This window comes from Haliotis rubra, unplaced genomic scaffold (assembly GCF_003918875.1).
Source record: "Haliotis rubra isolate DU_JTF1 unplaced genomic scaffold, ASM391887v1 Scf2346, whole genome shotgun sequence".
In the NCBI taxonomy this organism is placed as follows: Eukaryota; Metazoa; Mollusca; class Gastropoda; order Lepetellida; family Haliotidae; genus Haliotis; species Haliotis rubra.
Window position 1 is genome coordinate 24,335 of NW_025766388.1, and position 15,551 is coordinate 39,885.

Sequence of the window (15,551 nt, forward strand, 5' to 3'; positions counted from 1 at the left end):
CAGGTCGGCGACCTATAAATGATGTATAGTTTATGACAGATACAATGGCATGTGTCAACCAAGTCAGTGAGCCTGACCATCCGATCCCGTCTGGAAGTGTGAAATATTGTCTACGTCAGTACATTGTTGCACTAAAATGTTTATAAAACAGGTATTTGGAGCACTGACATACACCAATGAACTGCTGTACCTGGAGTGCATTACCTTGCGATAGCTGATAAAGATGGTCTTTTCAGGTAAGAGCCGTCTCACATGGAAGTCGATGGCGACTGAGTTTTTGGCGATGTTCTCCAGAGGTTCCAATACCTGGATCATCTCAAGGGAGAACATTCGTCTTCATTACACAAACCTTCATCATCAGGGTTCTCAGCATCGGAATCCATAGATGCGTGACCACTTGTTTCAGGTTCGACCTTGGTGGGTACAGGTTGATAACGCAAAACTAAAGGTCCAATTATGACAGTCTTGTCTCACCTTCACCTTGTGCCTTGTGAATGATCCCAATGGGTGTCCTTGGGGCAGCTGATGGATCATGTCGTCCCCTATCTGATTTCTTCTTCTCCTTGTGACATGTTGATAGTTCCCCTTCGATGTAGGTCTGTTCATCCGCTGATGTCGCTTCATGTCGTCCATCATATTTTTCCGTCTTTTCCTTGTGATTGTCCAGGTGCCCAAGAGTCTTTCTTGCCTCAGTGTTTCGGTCTTTTGAGCAGTGACAGTGACATTTTCCTTGGGCGTGTCACTTCCTTTTTCTTTTTCAACTTTATCTGACTCTCCACCTTTAGATATCTTCTTCTTTGCACCGGTTACTGATGTACTGGATCTTTCTGCCGCGTCAATCTCTAGACTTTAAGTTTTCCTCTACCGCATGTCTTTTACCCATTGTTTCTCCTCTTCCTCTTTTCTTCATCCTCAGTACGGTGAAGATTATCGTACGAAGAAGGTGAGTAATGATAGTAGTTCAACAAAGGGCCAAATATCTGTACCCACTTCTACTTTGTATTGGTTTTCAGATCCGATGTACTTGATGTCTTCTTGGAGACATATATTTTGCTCTGATGTGACGGAAATGCTGTTCGTGTCTTTTAAGAGGGTTAAGACTGAGAGCCTTGAAATCACCTCCTCTGGCGATTTGTGGTTGGATGGATAGACGCTTTTCGATATTCAAACCTACAAGATTTTAGCAGCGCTCTTGTCAACTCGGAGCAACGTAAATTTCTGGCACAGAAGAATCACGTTGTCTTGTATTCTTTCTTGTTAAATTGACTTGATTCCTAGGTTATCATGTAGTATCATAATTATATTGTTCTGTTTCGGCTATGAATTGGCTCGAAGCTGAGTTTTAAAGAACTGCCACGATGGCATTATTGAGTTGGTTCCAGATAACATGATGACTCCTTGGTAGCATTCAGTTACCTCAGAGATCTAAGGCGCTGTGGATAATCTGTTGACTCGTCTTACTGATTTGGATTCCCGGAAAGAGTTCACAATGGGAAGCTATAAGCTCACTCAGTCTCACACGTTGAGACGGTGTCATGGATCACAAACATTTGATTCATTGAAGGACAAATCCTTTGATGGGTTTCCAGCAAGGCACCTACGGATCCGTGGTCACATGACCAAAGGCGCCGAGCTGCGTCCCCTAGACGTGAAAAGAAATCATGTAGACGGGTTCGAAGCCCGGCTTCGTTTGATCAAGCTCCTGCCAAAGTAGTAAGATCTGCATCTGTTCGTAATATCTCTGCAAAACTGGTATTTTTTCAAATACGTCTGACTCGCTCACGCTTCGGCCCACAGCTGTTGCCATTTTGTTTAATAACCTCAGTGTAGAAGTCTGTTTATATATACCGATGTGACGAAATAACATACAGCACATTAACTCAAGGCAAAACATCATGCATCAACGTATCATTATAATATAGGTTTATTTTCTGATTTATAACCAAACAAATAATTATAACACAAGGTTATTGAATGTAAAACATTTTCAGGCTTAATTAATTCTCTTGGGCAGCCTCAACTAATCAGATTGTATAATCGAACCATTTTTCAGATATTTAGTTCAGAAATCCACCAGCTCACTTCATATTACCCTGTCTCGACCATTCCACTCAGCGAAGAAGCTGCACTATGCTTGGTGTGTAATAGTGTTACGATTAATTACATAAATTATTATTAGTTTCATAAAGAAGGCAAGAAAAAAAGTTATATAAAGAAAGCGTTTAAAATATTTGCTGTGAAGATGTAGTTTACGGTCATTCAATAGTTAGGCTGTTGTCAAGAAAAGGCATGAACATTTTATCTTTTAGGCATTGTTAAAAAACAATTAAGACATTTTTTAAAAAAACATTATAACATTATTCAATATTAGGAAGGGATTCGTGATCATTTTGACATGTATTTCGGAGTCATGCAATAATGACTGGTCCGTCCGTCCAAATACCAATCTGTTGCCACAACCAGAAATATTCCAGGTATATGGCCGCGATCTGTAAATCAATCGAATCTGGACCAGACAATCCAGTGCCCGATGTCATGCGCATAGATCTGGACCTCGGTCCAGTTTCACAAAGTGATCGTAGCGCTACTACTGTCGTAAATCAATGTTAAACTGTCGTTGCGTTACCATCGCTTTGTGAAACGGGGTCTTGACCATCCGATCCCATTAGTTGCCTATTACGAGCATTGTTTAGTTAGACCAATTCTAACCCGATCTTCACGGGTTGCATACACCGTACTCTGTGATTATATTTGGATATTTCCCAAAATCTAATAACAGGCAAAAGGTAGAATATCGATATCGTGTTAGATTTAATATCGTTAGTGTGTGCAGTAAGAATGAGATTGAAACGAGGGCCACCCAGGGTCTCTTCAAGTCGGTAGGCAGCAGTGAGGTCATGACACGGGGGAAAGCGAGAGATGTTTGCAGATGGAGACTGAGATCTGCATAGCTCACCTGGAACATTAAAAGGAATGAAAACAAGCTATACAAACCAGTAATTTGCCATCTCTGGCCATCTGATAATCTTCTTCGTACCATGGTTGCAGAAAATGACTGAACATAGTAACCCATCCAGATTAAATACCGACATGTGACAGGACCACAAACTGCATTGAAAATCGAGGGTATGCTTCTGGACATGGTCAACGGGTGTGTTTGGGAGACACTTTCCGCCAAGTAAACTTGCCATAATTCCTCAAATGAAAATTATTATCATACTTATCATCATACACAAGCTGAACTTGACCATACTTCTGTTAGCGGTCAACAGATTCACGGGTGATTAACTTGTTTCTAGGTGAAACGATCTACGCCTTCGAAGACACGCCATCAACCAAATTACCCAGCCTGACAACCCCATCCATATCTTGCGACCAGCGCATGTTGCTGGGTATCGTTTCTAAATAGGCATCACGGTGTCGAACAGCCGAAGAGCGACTCAGGAGGGCCGATCCGATCTTTGTAAACAAGCCGTCATAATTTGTAGGGTGAGTGAGTGAGTTTAGTTTAACGCTGCTTTTAGCAATATTCCAGAAATATCACGACCGGGGACACCAGAAATGGGCTTCATACATTGAACCCATGTGGGAATCGAACCCGGGTCTTCGGAGTGACGAGCAAACGCCTTAACCACTAGGCTACCCCACCGCCCCGATCTTTATAAACAAGCCGCCATAATTTGTAGAGCCTGGGATATAAACCACTGATAAGCGGATCCTGATGTGGTCATGGGACTCTACTCAGGTATATGTATATAGTATACATGTATGTATGTGTGTGCGAGCGTGTGTGTATGTCTTTCAGAGTGAGTCAATATTTGAGAGGGATGCAGGGTTACTTCAATGAGTAATTAGATGACAGCATCCGGTGTACTTCAGTTATGGACTGACTTTAAGTAATTTAGATTAGTAAATACATAAGCCGAGCATTACCCAGCCACGTGGCAATATGGGATACTATTTGTAGGACTCCATCTTGGAGGCTACAATCAGAAAATTCCAGCCTCACGTTAAGAATATCCCCATAAACTGTTCAGTAGTATATGCATATTAACGAAAACAATTCAGCGCGCGAATATCGACTTTGGAGGAAAATGCTTGGTGACTTAATTCCCACTGTATTGGGATTTTCTCCACAACATATTTAGCTCATTTCTGTGTTCCCCGCCGTGATCTTGCTGAATATTGCCAAAACGACGTGAAAACACATTCACTCACCGTAACACGCCATGCGGGCTTGTTTTAAGAAATACACAGTCATAAACTTCAAAATATTAAATGATATACCGTCACGTTACCGACATCGTCGCAAGATAGGCCTTGTGGCGTGAACTCTATGAAGATGAAGGTTGCCATCAGCGTTTTGTTCGAAGGAGCCACGACCATAAGGTCGGTTTTCAACAGCGACGTTGTTGGTGATCTCCACGTTGTCAGGTCCTGCTACATCCTTGTCTGGTGTGTCTCCACACATCGTACCCATGTCATCTGAAACACCCAACACTTTTCAACTCCAGAACAAGAGGAAATTAATACACGAGCTTGCAATTCTGAATATACAATTCAATTCTTTAAAAGGGATTGGAAACCGGAAGTTGTACCATTGCAGTGAGGTAGGTCTCAGGATCAAAAGCTATACACGGGACCTCATGCAAAAAAGGTGGGACACTCAAGTAGGAAGAAACAAACTGTATGAATTGAAGCCAACAATTGGTTATACCTACTTGGGTTGTCAGTCAAGACGCGATGAGGTAATTTTACGACGATGTCGTATTGGCCACAGTCGGTTTACACATGACTATTTGCTGAAGACGGATGGAGTTGGATCCCCCATGTGTGTCTCTTGCGATGCGGTTTTCACCATCAAGCATATTCTGCTTGACTGTGTGGACTTGTCGTCTGCAAGGGACTCACATTATGATGCAACAAATCTGAAAGATCTGTTCTCCCGCGTGAGCGCTCATCTGATAGTGAACTACCTGAGGGAAGTTGATCTGTATCATAAATTGTAACTGTGTAATGTGACTAACGAATCGCCTGCTTTTAAATTTGGTGTTATGACTTTTTCGGTTTTTAAATGACAATGTAATGAATATATGCTTTTGAAATAAAACTCATTCCGAGTATGTACTTACAATGTTTATTAATGCAAACTTGTTCTCGTCACTATATATATGGCTGGAATAATGCCGATGTCACCTAAGACCCAAGTCAACTCAACTAATATATTTAGACTGACGGGTAAAAGAAAGTATTCAGTGTTGGTATTTTATACAAATTAAAAGTAAAAGAACTATAGTAAAATCTGACATAAATCTTTTTTCTAAATCTTTTTCTTTTCACCATGCTTGATTCATGCAACAGTTTGTAAAGTAATCTGTGACAGGGTTAATGTTGTGTAACAGGATGGTTCAGTGAGACTGGGGGAAAAAATGAATTAGCACCCACCACTACCACGTTTGAAATGTCGTAAATATGTTGGTAAGGGACCGTTCATAATTTATGGCTAGGGGGGTGATGATGGTTTTCATGGAGAAGCATATACAATGTGAATGCCCCCTAATTTATGTACAAAGTAAGTGACACCGCCCTGCGTGTCATGTACAAAATCAATTACACCCCTGTTCCTTCCCTATAATTTTTAAGCATATTTTTTTAATATTGCTATATACAAAATTGATGACCCCTACCTCCCCCAGAACAAAATTAATGACCCCCTTAAAATTATCATCACCCCCAAGCCATATATTATGAACGGTCCCTTAAATCAGCTTTATTTAGAAAAATCAGGTTTCAATACCAATCAACAGTTATTATTTAATTATTGCCGTATCATGCAATTTATTAATATTTTCTATAAAAGGAATCATATAGAAATGTTCTTTGAGTGCTAAGCTGTTGTATATTTCATCTATTTATACCATACAACTAACTGAACGTATTATAGCATCCCAGACGAGAGCTTCTTTGAGCAATGGCCATCTGCAATAACATCCCTTAGAACAGCATGCCTTATTATCATTAAGTAGATTAAAGTAAAGGCACACTTCGCTTTTTAACTTAGACAAGTAACACCTGATCAATTCTAGAAATTGGGCAGTCTTTTTTATGTAAAGCTGAGACGTTTTATATCTGACGGCACAACAAGTCATTGGTGCAGTGTTATAATTACAGTTCGTGTATGACGAACATGCTTGTAACGAATTGGTAACTATGTATAACGAACTGGGATGATTTCCCAGATCACTAAGACTTGCTGTACATTTTAGTTGAAATGCATATAACGAACTACTCTTATAACGAACTAGTATTTTTAGTGTTCCCCTTGAATTCGTTATAACGGTAGTTTAACCTTTAAAATAAACGATAAACCTGATAAACGTAGCGGTCTTGTTAGCGGACTGCTATTTCGTCTATAGTCCCTGGGTCTAGATTTTCGAAGCTCTCTTAGCGCTAAGATAGTTCACTATTTGTTACGAGGGAAGGTGCAAAAGAGAGGAACAGCCAGGTGTATTTTGTTCACCAGAGGCAAGCCCGTATATGGCAATATTAAAAATATGCTTAAAGTATGGAAGGTACATGACTTACACTGGGAACGTATTACTGAAACCGTAGCCATCATCACCCTAACTTCGCAAATTTTCTGGCTGCTGTTTACATTTCAACGTGGTAATGATGGTGTAGTCATTTACCCGGTCGCGAACCGTCCTGTTACTTTTAACATTAACCCCAATCTGCCACTTTACTGACTGTGCGTAATCAAGCGTAATTGAAAAGATTTGAAAAGATTTATGTCATTTAGTTCTTTGCTGGGCTAATGTAAAATACCAACGCCTGAGCCGTCGATGCTATTAATTGAGTTGACTTTCGGAGTCTTAGGTACATCGTGTCAACCATGTAATTAACGGTGATGGCATTGTGAAACGCTTACTCGGGATTTATTTCAAAGCATATATTCGACCATTGTCAAACTTCGAGAATAACGCAGAATTTGCGGTCGTTAGTCACGTACACAGTTACAATTTACATGATACGAATCAACTCGAAATGATTCACTTATCGAAATGAGCGCTTTCACGCCGGAAGGCCGTCTTTCGGAGCTGTTGCATCTGTCGAGTCGCGCGGGCGACACAAAATCCCGCAGTCAGCGGGGTAGTGAAACCACGTCACAAATGGATCAGCTCAAATGTCGTAATAAACCGACGACATTACGGTATCGTAAATTACCTCACCACGTCGACGACAACTGGTATATTGTTGTCATTTCGCTGCTGCGTGGTGCGTCAGCGCTGCTTTGATCTAGTATTCCTGTCCTTTAAAGAGGCCAGTGCCTTATTCAGAGGTACGAAGCTGTTCATAACTTGTTCTGAGTTGAAAAGTGTTGTTGTTTCGGCTGACATGAGCGTATTGGACACACACCGAACAGGGTGCTATTGGCGTGGAGATCACCAACAGCATCTTGTTAACCGATATTCGAGCTGAAGGCATATTAACGGCACCTTCGCTCTTCATCAGGATTCACGCCGAAAACACCGTTTGTCACGGCACGTAACGATTATCGTTGTATTTTGAGTTTATGACTTTATTGTTTCTTAAAGGCGGCGCATGGCGGCGAGTGAATGTGTTCGCGTCGTTTTCGGCAATGACCGGCAGACGGCGAAATGGCCAAATATCAGGCCCGGAGAAGAAATCCCTACGGCACCGACAATTAAGTCATATTTCCTCAGCAGCACAATGCACTGGGTAATGCATATACCCACTGAACGGTTGTGGCTGGGTGTAACCTCCGGATAGTCTATGCGTGGTATCTCGGCTTATGCTTGCTGTCTGAGCGCGAAGTCGATCGCAACTTTATTACGCCGGATCAACCCTGTCCCTCTCAATGCACTTGCGCTTTCCTCTTTATGCTATATACGCTTATGCCTGATAGGCTCCTTAACCGCATCGGGATCGCTTGCTCGACGGTTTTACTATCCCGGAATACCCACGAAATATGGCGGCTTCTTCCGGGACGATATTAGCTTTAGTGGTGGGCGTTTGCTCGTCGCTCCGGGCGTTCGTCCCGGTTCAACCAATGAAGCGATACGTCGTGATATTCTGGGTATTGCTGAAACGGCGTTGCTTTTAAACTTTCGCTTTCCTTCGCCCCCACAATTATGACGGCGACTGGTCGAGATCGACCCTCTGGTCTTCTTCGGCGATAGCGAAGGCGATACCCAACGGCATGCGCTTTGGTCTGGGTGCCTGAATGAATTTGTCGAGCTGAAGCGTATTTTGATTTGATGGCATCTTCAGCGAATCATAGAAACTAATCACCCGTAGTCTGTTGACGCTTAACAGTATGGTGGCGCATACCAACGATGACAAGTATGACAATATTTTCATTGTATAACGAAGGATTTACGGCCCCAAACACCCGTTATTATAACATACCACCGGTGTGCGGTTCGATACATGTCGTGTTATCACTGTGGTGAACCATGTTCGGTCACTACTGCGTATCGATGCGAAGATTATCGAAGCAATGGCGCAGAGCCCGGTTTGTAGCTTCGATTTTCATTCGCTTTTATTGTTCGGGTGAGCTATGCCGTTTTCGGTCTCCACGAAACATCTCCATGACTTGCTCGCTGCTACCGACACAGACGGCTTCGTTTCATTCTTTACTGCTGCTGGCGTATTAAATCTGGCGATATCGATATTCTACGCTGACCCACGTGAATTTTGAGAATATCAAATGCTGTTACATTATTAACCGTGGTGGTCTGTACTGATAACAAGCCAATGAACGGCTAATGGGATATCGGTCGTGGTCAGATTTCACAAAGCGATGGTGGCACAACGACAATTTAACGATTTACGACATTAATAACTACGATCGCACGTGGCTCCCGAATCTATGCGCTGACATCGAGGGCTATTATTCTGGTCCGGGTCGCGATCCATATATGGAATATTAGTGTGTTTGGTTGAACCGGTCGACCGACGCGTGACTCCGAGGCTGTGTCGATGATCGTCCCTTTCTATGATTGAATAATGTTATAATGTTTGAAATGTCTTGGTATTTTTGGCTGATATACAAAGGAAGATGTTCGTGCATTTTCAAACAGTAACTTTATTCGAACGACCGAAAACTGTCTTCACGGCAAAATGACGCTTTCTTTCTAACCAACGCGGCTAACATATGAACTATCGGCGGTTAATCGTAACGCTATTTTGCAGCGCCAGTGCAGCTTCTTCACCGAATAATGATCGTTTTGAAACAATAGTGACTGGTGTTTGGAACTAAATATCTGAAAGGCTGGGTATACAATCTGATAGTTGAGCTGCTAATGAAAATAACCTTGATGATTGCTAATTATTTTGTTTGGTTATAAATCGAAAATAAACTGCTATTATAATGTTACGTTGATACATGTTGCCTTGATTTCAGCAACCATATTATTTCGTCATCGGCAGACTTCTGCTAGTTGACCAAGCTGAAATGGCGGCTGTGGCTGATGCCGAAACGGCGCTGAAACCCGCGTTGTACGAACAGTGCAGATCTTACCTTTTGGCGGGGCGGTCAGGCACGAGCCGGGCTTCAGCGGAATTTCCTTTTCGCGATAAAGAGGCTTTCGGCCTTTATTATGTGACCACGGATGCTGAAACCCATCGAATTTGTCAATAGTCAGGCGTGTTTGTGATCATGACACCGTCAACGTATTTGGTAATTAACTTCCGTGTGAATAACTCGAGCAGTCGGCTTTGGGTATCCACGGCGCGCAGATCTTCACCGAACATGGCTGATGTACCGAATAAATAAGCGATTTATCTGGAGACCAACTGACAATGCCGTCATTAACGGTTAAACTCGGCTTTCATTTTAATTCGCAGCCAGGCTGTTTAATATATTATGATGCCTTGATAACCTGGGGATCGAAGTCGGTAACCGAAATACTGGTTAACGTGTTCTTCTGTGCCGAAAAATTTACGTCCTTTCCGTTGTAAAATCGTAGGTTGGTCTGTCAACGTCATCCATCCCGGTACAATCGCCGGGCGTCTTAACCTGTAGGTACGGGAACGGCATTTCATCCTCAACTGTCTCCAGGCGTCAGCGTCGGATCTGACAATACGAAAGTGCTCGCAGCTTCTTCGTACGTGTGCTAAGGATGAAGAGGAGGAAACAATGGGTAAGACGTGGAAAACTTAAAGGTATCTGAAGTTGACGACGAAGATCCGTGCATCGGCAACCCGGTGCGGAAGATTTATCTGGGTGAGGGCGAACAAAGTTGAAGTGACGCGCTTAATCTCAATGAACAATAGCGAATATGGTTATCTGAAAGACGAATGGACGTGGTACGTCGGCTGAATGTTGAACTTACGTCGAGGAAATATCAACATGTCTGGAAAAGAATCAGTGAAGGACATCGATCATCGGCTGCTTGAAGACACCGATGAATATTCTGGGCACAGAAGGTGGTTGTCGTAATTGGACCTTTAATTTGCGTTATCAGCTACTGGCCTTACCAGATCGGAGCACGAACTGAAAGAATGATCGCATCTATGGATTCACGAACGATGAAGGTTGTTAAATGAACGGATGTTCCGCAGAATTGATCGGTATGACCCGATTTCTCGGTATAGCGAAACTAATTAATGCATCATTTCCATGATGACCTTACCTGGTTCATCTTTATCGTATCGCAGATGTCTTCGAAACTGCGGCGATTCGTGGTGTATGTCGGTGCTTTCCAAATACCTGTTTTATAAACATTTTAATGCTGACAATGCTGACCAATTATTTCACCAGACGACTCGCTGACGACGACATGCCATTAACATCTGTCATGGCTGCCATCGCAGGTCGCCGACTGTTTTTGATTGATTTTCAGCAACCCTTGCTTCAGAAGGCAAGCCTCTTTGAATCACGGGCTGGCCATTTGCTGTCGGTATCCCAGTACTGGATCGATGCTCGCTATTGTCGCACAGACCTGAGCGACACCAATGAGATTTCTAGTTGTTCTGGAAACGCCATCGGCCTTTCTGCTTCCTACCGTCGGCTGGCTGCAGTAGCTTTGAAGTGCAGGCGATACTTAAGCCTCGAGGCGTTTGTCCACAAACCGCCATTGTGAAGTGGGTGAATTTTTAATGGCAGGTTAAAAATTCGCTTTCTGCAATGGTATTTCTGCTTCTTCCAACTTCGACGGCTTACCAACTTACGTCTGCACATCTATTACATGTTTGCTCTGGCTTTCTGTCTGAGTATGCACAGCTTGTCTTAACATGTGGCTGCTTGTGGTCTATGAGAGCCAAGATACGTAACAAAGTGAATCAGCTCGCTCCGCGCGAAACCCGGCACGGACGGCAACCGAAGCAGGCTGTCCCGAACTCCGACGACCAATATCCGTTCTCGACGCAACAATGATGGCTAAAGTGTAACGTAACCTGTGTAAATTCGAAGTCTGAAGTGAACAACGCCTGTATTCGCATGAGCTGGAAACGGTGTTCATCAATATACAAACCATTAATGAGGGTCACCATTGACATATCCGCTGTCGCGATAACGACATGCTCGAGATTATGTTAGAGACATAATAACGCGGGATTTAAATATCACGGCTCATGATCCCCGCAATATTATTGCGGCAGCAATTTCATGCTGAATTTTACATTGCCCCAGCTGCGTATGATTTCTGGTGATCTTGAATAACTTGCTGCTTGACGAATCTTATCGTATCCGGGTATTGTTACGAACATACACCGACGAGGAGTCCTGGCTCAAGGTTCTACTTTCAGCTTTGTACTGCCAACGGTTTATTAATTTGCCAATGCCTTTTATAAAATGTTCCGCTAACATCGGTCTGAAACTTCACGCATTTGATACGTGTGAATCGTGCCGGTCTTGATGGCGAACGCGAACATTCTTGGCACGGGCTATCAACCACTTGCTGTTGTGGGACTTGAGCTTTCAGTTCAAAGGATCGTGTCTTGGTTATCATGTTTGGTTCAAGGATCAATCGCTAAACTTTGTTGAGAATATTGACGGTATTATTCAACGGCTGGCTACAAAAATATTCGAAACGTCTGTTTGGCGGCGGTTGTTTCATCATCGAACAAAGAACCGCTGCGCTGACGATTGAATCATTATGGTATGTCATGCTGACACGCTTAACTGGGGATTGGGGTTAAGAAAAATCTGAATGGCGGTTATGACAATATCAGACGCCATTTCAGCGGGCGGGTAGTAAGCACGGAAGCGCCGCTTTCTGGATTTTTAATTGCTGCTGCGTGGGCGATTGAGCTGGCAAGGTGGCTCGAGCTCGATTCCACGGAAACAATGACCTGTGTCCCCGCCTGTGCTGAACTCGCCCCGCTTTGCGACAAGTACGGACTTCAAACATGCTCATAACCGGTGTACATTTGTGCAGATTAGCGTATGGATGCGGCCTGACCACATTTTAATGTCAATAAAGGATCGAGGTTGAATTACCTGTTCATTCAAAACTTTCATTTCGCCTTTATTACTTCTGGAAGACGTCGATTTTAGGTCGTAATGATGGAAATGATAATAATGTCAATAATAATAATAATATTAGTTTCAGGGGGTTTCTTTAAATTCTTTAACTCTGTCTTCAAATCCTTTGACTTTCACCTTCAATAAAGGGAGGTTACCGTCGGACTTTCTATTTAACGCTGCCGCTCTTCTTTACGACTCGCTTTATGAGGGACTTCAATTCTCCTTTGATAAGTCGCTGCAATGATATTGACGACGATTTGGCGACGAACAGCAATGATGAAGCTTCGATCGAAAATTACGGAGGAACCGATGACGTCTTGTGGTCGGGCTTTACACTATCTTGAATGCGGGGACCGGGTACAGGCGAAATGCCAGATTATCTTCGTTTAAGAAAATCTGTTTCAATGTCGAAAACCGCAATACTTTGCTGTGCCCATTCTATTCGCTTTGAATAGTTGATTGAACGAAACAGATCGGTCTTCTGACTTCAGAAGGATCGTGATAAACGGAAACCCGCCGCCTCGTTCATAACAACCGTTTACATACATCTGATGATCGTTAATGTGGAGCTCTTCATGATCAGAGGTATTGATAACGCTTTTGCGCATGTTGTTGTCGATCTCTGATGACCGTATTGAACTGTGATAACGAAATTCACATTTTAAGCGTGCCGGAATGACGGACGAATCTGAAATTTGGTTACGACGCTGATGACGGCTCTTTGTACAGATGAAACTTTCAGGTAATCCTTTGCAAGTCTGCCGAAGTCGATATTTTAATGAACTTTTCTGAAGCCGATTTACGTACGGTGTGTTGAACAGATAATACCGACTTCCTTCGCCTGGATGATGATGATGAACTGAAGGGCTTTCGCTCGGTCACTTCCGTATTCGCTGAAATCAAAGAACATTAATGAATGTCGACTTTACCAGAATCAACATGAATACTTTAACAAACGGCATATCTTAAACGACATGATGGCGTAACAGTTAACGTCTCGTATGCTGTGCCGGGTATCGATTACGAACATTCCGGGCGTGAATGATGCTTTCAGGCATACGACTTCAGCTTCGGCTAACGAGCCTGATCTTGTCGCTTTTGAAGCCAATGGTATTTGCTGTCAATTGGTCTGCTGATCGCGTATTGATTGGCCAGATGATATATCGCGGACCTACTTTGGCGATATGCCGTGAAATACTGTCGTCGAATGCCGTTGTTCTCGATTGCTTCTGATCTTTCCTTCGCGATTTTAACCCTTTCTGACGCTCTGAACGTACAGAACTGCGTGTGAATCATATTCTCCGGAGGATTCTTTGGTGGAGTTCGACTTAACGGCGTTTCTGGGGCTAATGCCGAGCTTTGCGTTAATGAAGGACTGGTGATGATGAACATATTGTTTATGCCGGATCACCCGGAACCTACCTGATATCTTTAATCAAAACTATTAATGACTCGATTTTATAGATATCACGTTGTATATATTGATATCGAATCCATCATCGTGCGACCTGGTATCGTCGAAGTCATGGAAAACTTCGACTTCTGGAATTAGACCTGTCGGAAGATTCAATATGAACTGATCACCTTCGCTTTTGACTCAAAACCAATGTTGTTTATATCGTTATTCATGATATTGATTGACAGATTCGGAAAGCATGATAAACCGGACCTCTGCTATTAATACATGTCGTCAGGCTTGTTTCGATTGCCCTTCGTTTGGAACCTCCTGATCTTGGCTCGAAGATTGCGAGATACGGCAATACGACTTCACGAATTGACGTGTTGGGGGCTTCGAGTTCAATGATTGGGTTCGACTGAACGCTTCTGATCCTGTCTGAGCTGCTGAGACGGAATGATGATAACGCTTACGGGATCGCCCGGATCCTGCTTTAATATATCTTTAATCTATAAAACATCAAAGATGCTGGAGTTTGATATAATGACGATATAAACCAGACGGGAACTCACCAGGTATATGAATGACAACATGTTGAAGAACTTCCATTCCTGAAATCGCAGTTTTCTCTGCGCTTTAATGCTTGATAGTGTTGTTCCAAACATCCGGACGAACATTTGATCTCCAAATCAATGTACGATCTCGTGCGTATTTCAACAATGTTTCGGACTTCAGACCGTAACGCTGGGGAGATTGATGGCACTTTCGTCGATTCGTTCCGATTAACCGATCGAATTATTCAATGAAACTTTGACATACAACTGGAATCTTCCAAATTCAACTCCGTTGACAATATGCGAATGCGTCGGGCTGGAGTTATCAATAAAATGCCGGTTCGGCAACTCGGCCAAATTTGTGCCCGCTGTAATTCCAAATTGGCTGGTAATGAGTAAGAACATTGATGACAACTGTATTTGGTAGACATCTAACTACCGCGGTCGCGTTTGGCTGCTGTTGTCGCAGGCGTGTATTGAACCGGCTGCACATCTTTCGAGGAAGCAAACATGGACGCTCAACTGGCACTACGAATGCGGCCTAACGACCGAAGGTAACAGGCGTGCATCCGGGCGATGACATTGACGAATTTCCTGGATAACGTGTCGCGTCATCCTGACAGCTGTCGCTAACCAGGTTCGTCATAAAAGGCGTGAAAACACGGAGAAACCGGCTCTGTCCCCGTAGTACGAAGCCGGGCAGACCATTTTCGCTTTAATAAAGAGTTATCTCGCGTGGTTAGGTAATCGTTAATCATCGTGTTGACCGATGGCGTCAAGGAAGAAGTGAACGGCGAAGAAAACGACGTGAAGGAAATCGGAAGAAGGAAGCACGATCGAAATTGCTGTCGGGGAATGGCGGACAACATAACGGCGGGAGCCAGACAAACACGAGAAAAACTAAACTGGCGTCGGTGAAAGATCCACTTTGACGGCCCGTCGACACGCATCAGGTGCGACCGAAAAATATGGTACGCACGTTAATGACCTGGCGCAAAGAAACAAAGCGAAGAACAATCTCGAGAGGATCGTGGGATCGAATTACCAGATCTGGCGGCGATAAGCGACGTGAAAGAACGGAAAACCGGCCATGGCAGTGAAATAACGC